Source organism: Xenopus tropicalis, chromosome 1 (assembly GCF_000004195.4).
Source record: "Xenopus tropicalis strain Nigerian chromosome 1, UCB_Xtro_10.0, whole genome shotgun sequence".
Lineage (NCBI taxonomy): Eukaryota > Metazoa > Chordata > Amphibia > Anura > Pipidae > Xenopus > Xenopus tropicalis.
In genome coordinates, this window is record NC_030677.2 from 169598916 (window position 1) to 169616479 (window position 17564).

A 17564-nucleotide genomic window follows, 5' to 3' on the forward strand; every position below is an offset into this window, starting at 1 on the left:
TATAATTTTGCTATAAATCTACTGCCTGATGCTCTTAGTTTATCTACATTATCTGATCCCCCATGCTCCCCTATGAGGGGGCGCCCATATTTGTGCAGCAGGAGGCCGTTAGCATTAGAAGTTATAACTGACAGGCTGAGAAGGGACAGTCAGGTTAGCAAAACACTCAGGTTTAGGAACTTCAAGTAACAATAACTTACAAAAGCAGCCCTATCAGTGGAAACTGATCAACATGACCTATAGGGAACTTTTAATGTACATTAATATTTTGAAGAGTTATTTTTTTTCATGTCAGTTTTACTTTAAAACAGAGGCCCACAAGGTCCTGGGTCTCCTATGCTGGAGTCTGGTAGCAAAAATAAAGTTGCATGCATATTAATCCATATCTAATTCATTAAATAATAGCTCCAATATGAGGTGAGCAAGGAAGCACGTTAATAAAGCAAATCGCACTATATTCCATTGAGAATAAAATTAAGAACAGTCCCCTCGTGAACATCAGTTTCCTTATATATCCACTCTTTCAGACAGTTACTGCTTTAAATTTATAAGAATATAACATGATTCTTGCTCAGCACACAAAAATATGGTTTTGAAGAGAGACGGAAACTAATTATTGATCTTTTTAGGAAAAAAATAAATAAAGTTCAGCACAGCTTCATCTGTCCCCTGGGTCCTCAGGAAAAAAAATGAAATCTTCTTCCACCAGACCTCAGTGTGATGAAATAAATTAGTATAATGATTTATGTTTACTGGTTTAGTCAATTCTGATAGAGATTATAGAGACAAAATGACAAAGTGCTTTAGCAGCAAACTTAAATCATGTCAGCCAATCTTTAGTTTTTCCTTACTCTAATTGCTGACCCTGTTCATTTATCTTCCCCAGCAATCTGAGGAAGAAATAGTAGTTTAATCAGTGCATGTGCAAAATACAGGAGATAAAAAGTTTAGTCTAATTTGTCTCCGTAAATTGCAATGCCTTTAACATTAAATGTTTGCTTTGAAGGGCACTTAAAAGTAATTTTCTAGGAAGATAGTTGAAAATATGTGAGGACATATACACTTTAATTTTGCTCTTGTAAATTGCAAGTATTAGATATAGGAGAAGTCTTCTTATTGATTAGTATTCACGGGGGGACTCATTTTCTAAAGAGGCATGATCCAGAAATTGGCATGTTCACGCTAGCTGCCACATTTCTTCTTTTGCATATGTCTGTGTATCATATCCAGTATATTGGGCACTTTAACTTGTATATTGAACACTCTGCCTAAAGATCAGTGGATAAATACAACATCAGCAAGGGATTTTCATTGCTAAATCTGATTTCTCCTGCTAATTATGACATAGCAAGAAGTTGCACACAAAGATTACTGCAAGGGTAGAACTGGTAACAAGAATAAATGGGGTAAAGGTGGCCATAAAGATCCGCTCACCTGGTGAGGTCGCCAAGCGAGCGGACCTATGGGTGGGCGATATTAGGCGAATTTAGGCTAATTCAGTTATTTGGCCCTGGGGCCAAACAATTGAATTAGAATGACGGTAATGGGCGCAGTCAGTTTGGGGACCGCATCAACGAACCAATGTGATCCCAATCCGACTGAATTTTTTAACCTGCTCGATCAATATCTGGCCAATCTCAGCTCAGTCGGGCAGGCCCGTCATTGCTGCCCCTACACGGGCCAATAAGCTGCCGAATTGGTCTAAGGGACCGATATCAGCAGCTACAATTGGCCCATGTATGGCCAACTTAAGCCCTCCATGCTGTAATTTTTTTGTGCAACTCCTTGCTATTTCATATTGTTTCATGCAAAGTTGCAATGAATCTAAGAAAAAGTAGTCTTTTAAAGGAGAAGGAAAGGCAAAGTCACTTGGGGGTGCCAAAATGTTAGGCACCCCCAAGTGAGTTAAATCGCTTACCTTTTACCCCAGGCTGGTGCCCCTGCTCGGAGAGAACAGCATCAGCCCGGGATACCTGTAGCGAGCGCTTCCTCCTTCCTATTGTGTAGTCGCAGCGAAACGAAGCCGGAAGCGCATCGCCCAGGGCAATAGGTAAGCGATTAAAGTCACATGCATAACATTTTAGCACCCCCAAGTGACTTAGCCTTTCCTTCTCCTTTAAAGAGATTTACTATTTTCCATGTTATTGTTCAATGGGTTCACCTGGTAATTGCCAGACCACTAGAAACTCTATATTTTATACAACCTGTAGACTAGAGGAAGACTTGGGATTTCTGCTTCTTGACATGTATAGCTGACCCCCCTACCTGTGTTTAAGCAATGTCAATGAAGAAAAAAAATTGAGTGTTCATGCATTAGGATCATTAAAATAGTGATCCTGATACCACAAATAGTTTTCCTAATAATCTATCCCAGGCTAGTTGGTTTCACTCATTATACACCTTGTCCAATTAGTCTTAAGTACATTTTTAAAATACGAGGGCTACACCAAAGCCAACATTTTGGGTTCAGCCACTAAATAAATGACCAAACCAAACAAAAACATTAAAACTGGAATAAGATTTTTTTTAAAAATATCCCCATATGTGAATAAAAAATATTAATTTCATTAAAGGTTTGACTAAATCTAAACTGAGCAAAAGCAATGGTGTTCAACCCCCTCTTTGTAAACCAAATCCTGGATTTTCACTTCATTTAACTTCAGTTTCATGATAAAATGTTATTTTATGTCATGTGAAAACTTATGGTTGCGATTCAATATGCAGAGGACTTTGCTCTTGGTTCATTTCCAGGTTTTTCCCATAGATTTCAATAAAGTTTTCATGTGACAAACAGTAAGAAAAGTTTTTCTCACTGAATTGCATTTGGCTCTATGGAAAAATCTGGAATTGAATTAGATGATAAGCTTTTCTCATCAGATTGAATCTGGCCCAATATTTGTTATTGTGAAACAGAGACACTTCCGACTAACACATATTTGAAAAGTTGCAATATACAGTATTATTCAGCACTATAGAAGGGTATACACATTAAACATACAAATACCAACCAATATAAGTAGTGATAACAGTTCTGCTCGTCAGAGCTTACAATCGAAAAGATTAAAATATTCACAAATCAATTCTTTCTCTTTCCTGGTTTAATACATCTAGTGATACAACAAATATATTGTAACTGGTTCCAGAGCTGCCAAAAGGCCCAGTGAAATATAAATGATAAACAAAAAGATGTGTCTCATGATGAGTTCACTGCGAGTTACCATGATTGAATGTTTATTTGTGAATGTGGCACAACATGAAACATATCTGAAATCAATGAGGCACACCTCAGAATAATGAGGTTGTTTTAACACAAAGTGCCCTTTCCTTTGTTTGGAGTCGATATGCTTATTAATACACACAGTAACAGATGTAAGGTAATATATACACCATTGAAATCTCAATTGTTACCTACTGTGATGGCACAGAGAGCCTGATAATGGGGAATCTAACATTTAACATCTAACATTTTTTTTCCATCTGCTTGTGCCGTGAGTTTCTGAGTGAGTTTAAACTTCTGTAACTGGCTGATTCCACCATGAAGCAGCAATTTAAAATGTATAAGACATTGCTGGGAGTGCAATACAGGGTTATGTGTGAGGAGCACGATTAATTGACAGTATCTCACAGCAGGTATTTTATTAACTTAACTGCATAGGTGAGGAATAACAAAGGAATATATATAAAATCAAGACAGAAGGCGCCAGATGTTTTTGCTGAACATCCACAGAATTTACTCACAACACCGATTCTCAGAGGCAAGTGTAACAGGCAACAACACATGCAGAGTGTAATACAAACTGACATTTCCCTAAAGGCAGACTTTGCAGAAATCTCACTTCACCTCTGCTACAACCCATAGTGGCTTGGATCGCCTCCAGGGAATCCTCTATCCTGATTCCCTATCCACTGGCATCTCTACACTGCAGGCAATATGGCCTGGGAGAGATACCTACAAATCTGCCACTCTTACGCTGGAGCTCAGAACTGCTTATTCTAGCTCAACCCTAACTGCCTTACACTCCTAGAGAGTACTGGTTACGGAGCTACACCCCAACTTCACCAAGGACCCACCTCCTTTACTAGGCCCAATGCCCCAGCTCCCAGCAGACATACACCCTGTTCCTCAGGTGAAATCCAAAGAGGAAGTGCCACACCTTTCCCAGCACTATATCAAAATGAGGCAGGAAATTGTCACCCTACCTGCTAGCCAATAGCATATATATGTAAATTAGCTTATTCAGATACATTCCATTTTTCCCAGCAACTATGGGAACTGAACCTGTAGGGATTTAAAGCCTTAGGGGCAATTAACATCTGCAATGCATACATTACACTTGTCTCCTGACATAGCTCTGTAGCTGTTGCCTGGACAAGCCTGGGATCCGTATGGTACTGAGAAAGTCTAGGGGGCACATTTACTAATCCACGAACGTCTGAAAAGCGTCCAAATGCGTTTTTTTCGTAATGATCGATATTTTGCGACTTTTTCGCGAATTGACGGGAATTTTTCAAGCGCTCAATACGAAAAAGTCACGACAATTCACAAAAGTCGTAATGGCTATGAAAAAGTCGCGATAATTCACGAAAGTCATAATGGCTATGAAAAAGTCGCGACAATTCACGAAATTTGTAATGGCTATGAAAAAGTTGCGACAATTCGTGCAAGTCGTAACGGCTACGAAAAAGTTGCGACAATTCACGAAAAAGTCACGACAGTGACGAAAAAATCGCAAAAAATACAAAAAAGTCGCAAAATGTTCGTTTCCAATCCGATTTTTTCCCATTCGTGGATTAGTAAATCAGCCCCAAGGTGTGCTAGTACAATAATATAGCATAGTGCCTCCATGTAATGAGGTCTGGGCAATCACTAGTGGAAAGTTCCACTAAAAATAATAAACCACACACCGTGTACTGTATGCCATTGATATGATATGAGTTGTAGTGTACTTTTAAAATCCTTAGCTTATGCTCCATATTTTGGGATCTCCTACAGTAAGGAAACTGTGAGTTATACATTTGCTAATATTGCACGTTTAGAACAGTATAAAGCAGAGGTGTCCAAAACGTTGATTTTGTTGAAGTGCAGCACAAATGCGGAAGTGCAGCACTTTTATTGGATGTGTGTACATACACTGCATCTGGTACGTACGTGGGGAGGAGCGTGAATAAGTCTGGGCGTGAATAAGTCTGGGCACCACCTATATAAAGCATTAAGGAAATATGGTGTTCATTGCTTAAAGATTAGAATTAGAGTGGGAAACCTCTCTTTTTCAGATTCATACTAAATACTTAACCATCAAGTACAAGGTACTGTTTTATTATTACAGAGATAAAAGATAAAAATTTTTAATATTTCTGGATAACAGGTTTAATTTAATGAATCCCATACAATATTATTTTAATTGCAGGGAAAAATGTTAATGCCATTATGTTTCAAGAGCTTCCTTTGTAACAAAAGTATCTAAAGGATGTTCAGCTCACAGGTATGGGATCAGTTATCCGGAAACCCATTATTAAGAAATCTCCTTATTATAGGAAGGCCATCTCCAATAGACATTTTAATGAAATAATTCAAATTTTAATATCATTGCCTTTTTCTCTGTAATAATAAACCAGTACCTTGTACTTGATCCCTACTAAGATACAATTAATTCTTATTGGGAGCAAAACAAGCCTATTGGGTTTAATTGATGTTGAATGAATTTTTAGTAGACTTAAGGTACGGAGTTCTAAATCATGGAAAAAACCCTTATCCAGAAAAGCGTCCCATACCTGTACTATATATGGAATACAAGTAACCCTATTGACAACTGATAAATATTTAATATATTCCCCAGTATATTAAAGCTTTTTTTATTTCTGCTTTTACTTACTTAGTATAATAAGCGTAGCATATAAATCATTATGCTCTTAAATGTGCAGTAAATTGGGATAAAGCATACAGGTTCAATGGATTGTAGCTAAACAACATTTTCAATAAACCCAGAACAAAGCAGATGTCTTATACAATCCCTTAAGGAATTACCTTTGCCCATAATTTTTCTTTGTTGTTGAGCAGCAGTGTCACAGACTGCCGTTACACTCAATAATGCCAATTAATTTCTGCAAATGTTAATGACATCCTTTTGTGTACAAATCTCTGATATTGTTCTGTGAATATGATTGATGTTGGCAAACATTTGATTTGTGCAGGGCTCTTGATTTTTTTCCTACAGTTAAAAAGTCCCACTGCAGCCAATCAAGCGATCAACATCAAATTCTTAGATTCCCTATTGGAAAATAAGAAGAAAAAAAGACAATTCAATGGTTTGCATTATTTTGAATTCTGCTGGGTATGCTATGTAGTTTTCTTACTGATAAATTACCAACATTTTTCTTTGAGAGGAAAATTGTCAAAAATAACTTTTTGGAACTTAGAAATCACAGGGTAAATAGGGCAATGTGAACTCCTATGGGGGAATGTCAAAGTGTTTGCAATTTATTTCACCTATTGGCTGTCATACTATTCTGCTTTATTCATTATGGATTTTCTTGAGAGTTGTGCTTTCTGTTTCTTATTATCAAGTAACTGCAAAGATTATAAAGAGATAAACAATACAAACGCCTGCCAATTATTTTGCACCGTTGTATAAAATACAGCAGTAATTCTCTTCATGTTTCTTTGGAGGATTGTAGCTTATTTATTTCAAGAGTAGAATGACAGTATTATTTTAGTTTGTAGATGCTTACTTGCAGAGGAATCATCAATTTACCACATGAATTGCATTGATGACAATTTTGTATGTATTTTAAAAATATATATACATTTTAGGGCTCACTCACAATGCCCAGCGCAGTGTGCAAAGTGAAAAAAAAAGGTTGCGAATGGGCTTTTTTTATACTTTACTGCGTGGGGCATTGTGCAAATAGCCTTTGGCCTACGCAATCTGTTTCAGAGATCAGAGACCTACACTTAGAAATGGATGCCACCTGCATTAGGCCTCGCTCATCAGAGCCCTGTCCTTACTGCCTGCCTTGAGCTGTGCATCCTGACATTTTCACTGACCACTTGATTTTTCATTTGGCGCCCAGTGCAGAGTGCAGTATAGAGCGGTGCACAAACGCTCCATAGTTGAGTACAGGACACTTGCGCCCCCTGGGGTCATAAATGATCCTTTTTTAAAATTTGTATTGATTTAATTGAAATTGTTGGTTGGTTGGTGAGTATTTGCTTTCCTCTTCCTTCCTATTAACTTCCTTAAATCAGAGTTAAGCCAAATAGATTTATTCTTGATGTGTTCACATTTGTTTACAGAAGGGAACAAACCAACTAAGAAATGCACTATTGTTGGAGTACCAACGTGAAGTCATTTACATGATTTACATAATAAACAAAAACATACGAAAATCAGAATGAGTAAAAATGAAATGTGGAAAGTTACAGGGGTCTGCTTTATTTAATCTGAACTTTGAAGACTAAGAGGGGGCACTGAAAGCAGCATATCTGCCATTAATTCAAACTATACATGGCATTTAAATTTATCAGGATATGACATGAATTTGGATCTGGACAAAATGACAATTTTGGCAGCTAAATGTAAGGCAGTGATCCCCAACCAGTGGCTCGGGGGCAACATGTTGCTCACCAACCCCTTGGATGTTGCTCTCAGTGCCCCCAAACCAGGTAGTTATTTTTGAATTCCTGACTTGGGGGCAAGTTTTGGTTGAATAAAAACAAGATTTACTACCAAATAAAGCCTCCTGTAAGCTGATAGTGTGCTTAGAGGCTGCCTAATAGCCAATCTTAACCCTTATTTGGCACCTCCATGAACTGTTATGATGTTTGTGTTGCTCTCTGAGTCTTTTTACATTTGACTGTGGCTCACAAGTAAGAAAGGACGGGGACCCCTGGTGTAAGGTAATGGGCTTGGAATTTAAAAATATGAAGGCTATGTATACCTTAAATGGGACTAAGCTAGGGGGTATTTATAGATAATGAACTTAGATGGAGCAAGCAATGCCACTGAGGAGCAGGAAGGGCCAGCAGGGCATTCCTTTATATTAAAAGGGTTATAGAATCATGGATGGACAGTGTAGTTCTTCCTATTTACGAATTACTAAAGCCCCATCCAGAATACACAGTGTAAAGCAAAGTTGATCCAGAGACTAGACTAACTGCCTTTTTGGGGTCTGGATGGATTTTTTACCTGCTCTGAGGCAAGTTAGACCGAGACAGGGTTTGCTCACCTTCCTTTGGGCAAACTTAACTAATGCAGGTTTCTCTTGGAAATGGGGTTAAACCTGATATCTTATTTTAAACCTCATCTACTATGTAACTATGTAAGTGTCTTATTCTCGCATCAGTATTTCAGCTGCTTTAGTTATACAGCTACTGTAAATATTTTATTTATAACAGTCATTGTCTTACAAAAAACATTGTATATCTAGAAAATAATTTTACACCAAGGAAATCAATACACCATGACCCACATTGTTCAAGCTTAGCAAGTTGTTTTATTGTATAAAACTGTGTAATGTACAGTGATATGCTGATCTTCGGCTTATGTTAACCTAATTATACCTTGTTAAATCCAGCCTTTAGCTCAAATGATTTATCTGAATTTACTGGATAGCTGGTAAATGTGTCTAGTAGAGTGAGAGGATTAGGTAATGAATTGCGGGGATTAGTAGCTATCAGAGAGACATCATTAGCAGGCAATTTCATTTTAACTATGTTACCAGATGCCTGCAACTCATTAGTTCAATAACGTATTGGCTGTACCTTCTGGGGAAGATTGTTGACCATGTACTGATTGATATGCTGGAAAAACAAATATTACTAGTATTTGCTCAGTATGTGCTAGTGTTGATAATTGGTGGAAATTGGTCACTGGTCAGTATTTCTCATCTGAACATTCATAAAATTTGTTAGAAGAGGCATTTTTAAACATAAATCAATTGTGTGTTTTTTTGGAGTATTTATGAAGCATTATCTCCCTTCCATTCTGCCACTGATACATACTGTATTCCCTTGCTAGAAGGTGAATTTATAGATAGGGTTATTTACTAAATACAGTATTAAAGATTAAGACCATAATGATAAATTCTCTGGAAATAACAAGTATTTGAACTCCTCTCCTCCATTTCCAGTGTGCAAATAAATTAAAGACTGTAATACCTGTATGGTAGCAGTGGGGTATTTCAAATTTTAATGCGGTGCTCTTGACACATAAAGCAGAATTGATGATGTCGGATGACACTTTAGGACAATAGTTTTCCCTTCCTAAAGTGATAACCCACCATAGAGATCCCCAGCCCTTAAATACCCAGCAGTGCAGCGACACCTAGTAAATGTAAATTTCTATAAGAAAAGTATACATTGTTACAATAGTCCAAATCCATAGTTCTATAGTCCATAGTGTCCAAAATTTTAAAAAAAGTCCAAACATTTATTGCAAATAAAATGTCCATAGAGTTTGTGTGTACATCCAATTTATAGTAGGAAAACTTTTCAAGATAAAAATGACATAATACATTTTTGAGGTGTCAATAAAAAGTTAGTATAAGAGTATAAAATACTTACTATCTCTAGAGAAGGAAAATGTTCTTTCTTTCATCTGTAGTCTCCTTCTCATTCACTGTGAGAATAAAAAGACATATAATTAATTGCTTTATTTAAGCCTTTAGGAGATAAAGTATTGAGCCTCCATATCCAAAAGGTTTCTTTCTGCAAATGTTTCTCTTTTAAATACCTAGTGGAGACCGCCATGATCCAACACAATTGTGAAATAGAGTGATTACATTCATCACAGTTGTACATATAAAGCATTCTTTGGGGGTAATTGACAACCTCCTGGGAAGTGTGCAAAGTACAAAGAATGGGAGAAATGTGCCCTTTCTTTGCATTTCACACACTATGGGGCTGATTTACTAACCCACGAATCCGACCCGAATTGGAAAAGTTCCGACTTGAAAACGAACATTTTGCGACTTTTTCGTATGTTTTGCGATTTTTTCGGATTCTTTACGAATTTTTCGTTACCAATACGATTTTTGCGTAAAAACGCGAGTTTTTCGTATCCATTACGAAAGTTGCGTAAAAAGTTGCGCATTTTTCGTAGCGTTAAAACTTACGCGAAAAATGCGCAACTTTTACGCAACTTTCGTAATGGATACGAAAAACTCGCGTTTTTACGCAAAAATCGTATTGGTAACGAAAAATTCGTAAAGAATCCGAAAAAATCGCAAAACATACGAAAAAATCGCAAAATACCGATCATTACGAAAAAAACGCAATCGGACTCATTTCGACCCGTTCGTGGGTAAGTAAATCAGCCCCTAAAGTGCATTAAAACGTGCGTTAAAAATTTTATCGCGTAAATTTTTGCAACTTAACGCATGATTCACTATAAGCATACTTGTGTTAATTTACACGCAATACTGCATGCGTTATTTTAGTCGCGAAGACTATTTTCGTGCAGTATTTGACAGTACATGCGCTAATCAAGACCCTCGTATAAATAGTCGCCGCATATAAATAGATGCATATAAATAGTAGCTGCATATAAATAGTAGCTGCATATAAATAGTCGCCGCATATAAATAGTCACCGCGTATAAATGGTAGCGTATAAATAGTGCATATAAATAGTAGCATATAAATGGTAGCATATAAATGGTAGCTGCATATAAATAGTAGCATATAAATAGTAGCATATAAATGGTAGCTGCATATAAATAGTGCATAAAAATAGTAGCATATAAATGGTAGCATATAAATGGTAGCTGCGTATAAATAGTGCATATAAATAGTAGCATATAAATGGTAGCATATAAATGGTAACTGCATATAAATAGTAGCATATAAATAGTAGCATATAAATGGTAGCTGCATATAAATAGTAGCCGCTAGTGATGAGCGAATCCATTCCTTTTGTGCTTCGCCGAAAAATTTGTGAATCTTTCAAAAGATCCGCGAAACGGCAAAAAAATTAGCGAAAAGGCAAAAATGTTGTACGGCAAAAAAATTGACCCCTGTGACTATTATTTTGTACATGCGCTAATCAAGACCCGCGTATAAATAGTCGCCGCAAATAAATAGTCGCTGCATATAAATAGATGCATAGAAATAGTAGCTGCATATAAATAGTAGCTACATATAAATAGACGCATATAAATAGTCGCCGCATATAAATAGACGCACATAAATAGTAGCTGCATATAAATAGTCACCGCGTATAAATGGTAGGATATAAATAGTGCATATAAATAGTAGCATATAAATGGTAGCATATAAATGGTAGCTGCATATAAATAGTGCATAAAAATAGTAGCATATAAATGGTAGCATATAAATGGTAGCTGCATATAAATAGTGCATATAAATAGTAGCATATAAATGGTAGCTGCATATAAATAGTAGCATATAAATAGTAGCATATAAATGGTAGCTGCATACAAATAGTAGCCGCTAGTGATGAGCGAATCCGTTCCTTTTGTGCTTCGCTGAAAAATTTGTGAATCTTTCAAAAGATCCGCGAAACGGCAAAAAATTAGCGAAAAGGCAAAAATATTGTGCGGCAAAAAAATTGACCCCTGCGACTATTATTTTGACGCCCGCGACTATTCTTTTTTGAGGCCCGCAACAATTTTGGACGTGCAGCGAATTTTTCCGCGGCAAATTTTTTCATCCGTTTAGCAAAACAATCCGGCAATGGTGAAACGTGGAAATTCGCAGCGAATCCATGCCTGGCGAAACATTTCCCATCACTAGTAGCCGCAAATAAATAATCGTGCGAATAAACGCACGCCATGTTAGCCATATATGCCAATACTTGCGGAAAATTACTGTACTGAAAATGACCATTTCCTGCAAACTGGAGGCTACATCACTCTAGGGCCAACACAGACTTGAATAAATCCCGCTGCAAAGTCCATATTGTGTTCCCAAAAGCTCATTAACTGCACTTTTCTATAATTACTGCCTGCCTCAAGTAGGTGTTAATTTTTGCATAGACTAATGCGATATTTAGCGCGTCTAAGTGTTTGTGAATCATGCGTTAGTATTATTTCTGTGCGCTAATTCACGCATGCGGCTGCGCGCAAATTAACGCATGTGATGTGCAACTTAACGCACGCGGTAATACTGTAGTGAATCACGCGCTAATTTTCACGTTTATTTTAACGCAAAAAAGCATGCGATAATAATTAACGCACTTTAGTGAATCAACCCTACTCTGCTATTACAGAATTGTGAATTGGCACGCAGAGACCTGTGGCTATTCCCTACATGCCTCAACCCTCCCACACCCTACCCATCCACTAACTTGCATGTCATTCAGAAGTGTGACTTAGGTAGTGGCAGAGGACATAGGCCGCAATGGAGCTTTGTCCTTACCACCTGACTATGACAGGCAGTAAGGACAGTGCTGGACTGGGATCTCTGAGCACCTCATGCTTTGTTTCTGAGCATGAACTGGCATCACTGATTTTAAGTGAGCCTTTGTGATTTAGATATGGTTGGTTGGGGGGTGCAGCAAGGGAAGGAGATGTTTACAGATACCTGCATACCATGATACAATTTCTCCTTCTGGCCTTATGGTCTGTATAGCTGTACCTCCTACCCTGTGCTTTCCAGGTGCCTCTCCACCCGGGATGCTTTTTCATTTGCAATGATGTGTCTTAGTAATAGTATTTCTAAAAAAGACTTATTTATTTCAGGGGGCAATACAATAATTTCCCATCAACCAGCATCTTGTTCCATAAGGAAATAATTATTTATTTAAACATTCACTTTCCCTCCTACAAAGATTCACCAAGCCGCCTGTCTTTTTGTGTCCAAATAGTTTAGTTATCTTTGGCTCAATTGAGATTTACGTAGGAAAAACAAGCATCACTTAAAAATGCAATGATGGATTCCAGGCCCAAAACGCTGCCCAGTGACACGTCCTTCGTATCTCTCCCCGTGAAATATCCCATGCCAGCTCCTCTTTTATCGTTTGAAGGGGCTTTGCTCATCTGTAAATAATTATAGAACATTCTTATTAAAATCACTTTATCTTCCATGTAAATTAAGATACACTTGTTAAAACATGACTTTGGGTGTCTGGTAAATGAAACAGTAGCAGATAGTACAAAATGTTGTGCCCCAGTCAATATGTTTATGTTATCAGGCTTTGACCCAGCACTACATCAAATAATGTAATATATGAGTGGATTAGAATGCATTGCATCATTCTGCAATACAGTAAAGTAAAAAACTAAACAAGGTGACGTTGTACTCAACCAGCTCAAGTACAATAGGTGGGTGCGTCCTTACAGCATAGGAGCCTGGCCAGGTAAAAATAGAGCTGTTTTTATTTACTGCCCCCCTCCCCCCACTGAATGCGATTGTCCTTGTCTTTTAAATATGAATTAAGGCTACAGCTTAAGCATTTCCTATATTTACCATAGGGTATAATGGTTATATTAGCTTTAAGGCATTCTTAATATGACAGAAGAAACCCTTATTCAAAAAACCCCAGAAACCAAGCATTCAGGATAATAAATCCCATAATACATCTATGGGCACATGAAAGTTACAAAATAGAATGACGTTAGAATTAAAATTAATTATTAAAGTGTAAATATACACAACTGTTAAGGAAAATAAAGGAAGGAACCCCCTACTTATGATTATTTTAATCCTAAATAAGACTGCAAGCAATTTATGTTTAAAATCCTAAATAACCTTGTGCTTTGCATGATTGCCATGTGCTCTCTATATTGACTTTCTTCTCATTTTTGGTTATAACTAGGTAAATCTGCTGCATTTACTTTGTTCTAAACATTCCACAATAGCCACCGTGCGACTGTCTCTTACCAATTCATTGCCCTTATCAGGATACATGTCTGTTGATTAGTGGGGAGCAGGCTGTTTTTCGTTCCTGACAAAGTCCAGTGATTAAAATGTAGTGGCTTGCCCATATTCCCTTGATAAAGGTGACAGCTGCAGAGGTTCCAGTGTGAGTGGATATGCTCCATGCAGATTGCTTTTTAATGAAAGCAATATATTATCTTACCTAGAGACCCTACAGCCTTACCTTGCTAATGCAATCTAACTTGGCACCATGTTCATCTGTAAATTAGTCTTCCAATTCCTAGTTCTTGTGTCATTAAAGATCCATTCTTCTCCTTTCTTGACCTATACAGACACACACAAGGTACAAGCAAAAGTTCATTTTTTTACATATTAATTGCATGATTTATCAAATAACAGATGTGGTACTATACCCTAAGTACAGTCTCAAGCACAACACTTGGCACTTAAGCATACTTAATCTGTACATATGTACACTTATACGTACAGGTAACATTCTTTCTAACGTAATGAATAATCTTTATCTGTATTCTATTGTTATTGTATAGGCTTGGGCTTGACTTATTAGGGACATTTAATAGAATGTTCTGCAACTTGTTGCAGTTAGTCTTCTTTTTACATTCTATGTGGTTTTTAATTAATTTGTTTTGCTAGTCCTCCTTTTTCAATTCTGAAATGTACAATGCTCCCAGGCTAAAAGGGTCACTGATACCAACAATGCAGATTCATTTTTACTGTTATTAATGGTAGTGGGCCTGGACTGTGAGCTAAAATAGGCCCTGGCATTTTAAGTAAACAGAGGTCTAAACAGCCCCCCACCAGCCCAATATATAGTGACTGACTATGGCATCTTACAGCAGCCCCTCTGGCATTTGCCAGAATCCACAGATTCCCAGTCCAAGCCTGGATGGTAAATTTTCATCGTTATCATGCTATTCATGCCTTTCACTTGTTTTTTTCAAGTTTGCCATTTAAAGGAACAGTTCAGTGTAAAAATGAATCTGAGTAAAATAGATAGGCTGCGCAAAATACAAAAGGGTTGATTCACTAAAGTGCGATAACCCATATTGCATGCTTTTTTGCACTAAAATTGATGCAAAAAAACCCACGTGCGTTAATTTGCATATCGCATGCATTAAATTTTGCGCTACCGTGTGCGTTAATTTTACCCCTTTGCGTTAATTAGCGCGCAGAAATAATACTAATGCACGATTCACACTTAGACGCGCTAAATATCGCATTTGTCTGTGCGAAAAATAACTTGGGGCAGGCGGTAATTATAGAAAATACAGTTCATGAGCTTTTGGCAACTTTTTTGGCAGCTTTTGGCAGCTTTTTGACTTTGCAGTGGGATTTATTCAAGTCTGTGTTGGCCCTAGAGCAGCGTTTTTCAACCGCTGTTCCGCCTGGTGTGCCGTAGGCAGGGCCGCAATTTTTACTTTCCCTTTAATAAAATCCGGGCCCTGTCATTGGTTGCGCCCCGTGTGTACGGGTGACGTCAGTACGCACGGGGCGCAACGTTATAAAAGGGCCTGTGTGCGGTCGCGTGTAGGCAGAAGTGCAGAGGCGGCGCGCGTGAGGGGAAGATGCTGCTGAAGCCGCCGAAGAGCAGAAGTAAAATGCTGCTGGGCACCAATGTATTAGGGGGGGCCACGGGGCACACTGACTTATGGGGGCACTGCTGCTGGGCACCAATGTACTAGGGGGGCTGGCTCTTGGCACCAATGTACTGGGGGGCACTGCTGCTGGGCACCAATGTACTAGGGGGGCACTGCTGCTGGGCACCAATGTACTAGGGGGGCACTGCTCTTGGCACCAATGTACTAGGGGGGCACTGCTGCTGGGCACCAATGTACTAGGGGGGCACTGCTCTTGGCACCAATGTACTAGGGGGCACTGCTGCTGGGCACCAATGTACTAGGGGGGCACAGCTCTTGGCACCAATGTACTAGGGGGGCACTGCTGCTGGGCACCAGTGTACTGGGGGGGCACTGCTGCTGGGCACAGAGTTACATTTTTTAACATTTTCTAATGGTGGTGTGCCTCGTGATTTTTTTCATGAAACAAGTGTGCCTTTGCCCAAAAAAGGTTGAAAAACACTGCCCTAGAGTGATGCAGCCGCCAGTTCAGGGAAATGGTAATTTTCTTAAAAGTAGTTTTACGAAAGTAATGGCATGTATGGCTATTATGGCGTGTGTTTTTTCGCACGCGGCAACTATTTGTGCGCAATGCGTTCATTAGCGCGCGTTCCATCAAATACCGCACAAAAATAGTCTTCGCAACTTAAATAACGCAAACAGCATCGCGTCTAAATTAAAGTATCTTTTTAGTGAATCGTGCGTTAAGACACGAAAAATTAGACACAATAAAACTTTTAACGCATGCTATAAATAGCGCACGTTTCAACGCACTTTAGTGAATCGGCCCTAAAATGTTTTCAATTTAGATTAAAAAAATGTAATCTATAAGGGCTGGAGTTGGCAGATGTCTAACATAATGACCAGAACACTACTTCCTTAAGGGGGAGGGGGCATATGGGACTTAACTGTTAGTTTGTATTTGAATCTGACCTGCATGCTCACAAACTAACTAAACTGTTATGTCCCATGTAGCACCCCTAAAGTCACTGAATAACTAAGAGGCTAGAGAGCTGTAAAGGAGGAAGTAGTGTTTTGGCCATTATGTTAGACATCTGTCAACTCCAGCATTTATAGATTACATTATTGCCAAACTATATTGCAAACATTTTTTATTTTGCACAGTCTATTCATTTTATCCAGTTTAATTGTTACACTGAACTGTTTCCTTAAAATTCTAAGTTAGAGTAAATGTGACCCTTGGAACTGTCTATAAAAGCATTTCATACATAGTTACATATAGTCCATCAAGTTCAACCCTTCCAAGTAAACCCAGCACATACAACCCTATACTGACTTATCTATACACTCACATACATAACTATATATACAAACATTAATACTAACTGTATCACAATAGCCTTGGATATTCTGCTTATTAAAGAACTCATCCAGGCCCCTCTTAAAGGCATTAACAGAATCTGCCATTACCACATCACTAGGAAGGGCATTCCCCAACCTCACTGCCCTCACCGTGAAAAACCACCTACGCTGCTTCAAATGGAAGCTCCTTTCCTCTAATCTATAGGGGTGACCTCTGGTGCGTTGATTGTTTTTATGGGAAAAAAGAACATCCCCCAACTGCCTATAATCCCCTCTAATGTACTTGTACTTGTTTTAATAAAAATGAATAAATGAATTACCCATCTATAAATTTGCACTATTTAAACTAATGCCACGGTTCCACTTTGACTTGTAGGGGACATGTTATGTTTTGGTAGCCGGGAAATGAGTAAAGTGGCACAGTGCTTTATTAACAGCTTTAGTCAGCACAGCATTACAACTGAAGTAGGAACTTCAGTAACTGGCCAGTAGATGTCATTGTTCTATTCTATAAAAGGTGAAGCCTACATGCTCCCTGTCTTTCTTTGGATGGAATCTTCCTGGAAGGTGGGTGCTTTGGTGGATGTAGTTCCATCAGGTGAAGTTAGTGTGAAGTTAGTTCTATAATAGCGCACTCCTCAAGTGACAGATAGGATCAGGCTATAGAATCAGGTTAGCTAATGAGTATCCTGATGCTCCAACAAGGATAATTAGAAGGATTAGAGGCCTGGGTGTACCACCCTCAGAATAGGGATACAAGTGTACAGA

General features: G+C 38.3%; 1 long non-coding RNA gene across 1 annotated transcript; it reads right to left on the reverse strand.

The window, feature by feature from the left end:
• Window positions 1-12732: 12732 nt before the first annotated feature.
• Window positions 12733-14154, reverse strand: LOC116408332. Its single transcript, XR_004220878.1, has 2 exons — window positions 14060-14154; window positions 12733-12995 (listed from the first exon to the last, which is right to left on the reverse strand). It is a non-coding gene; the product is annotated as an uncharacterized LOC116408332 (long non-coding RNA).
• Window positions 14155-17564: the final 3410 nt, after the last annotated feature.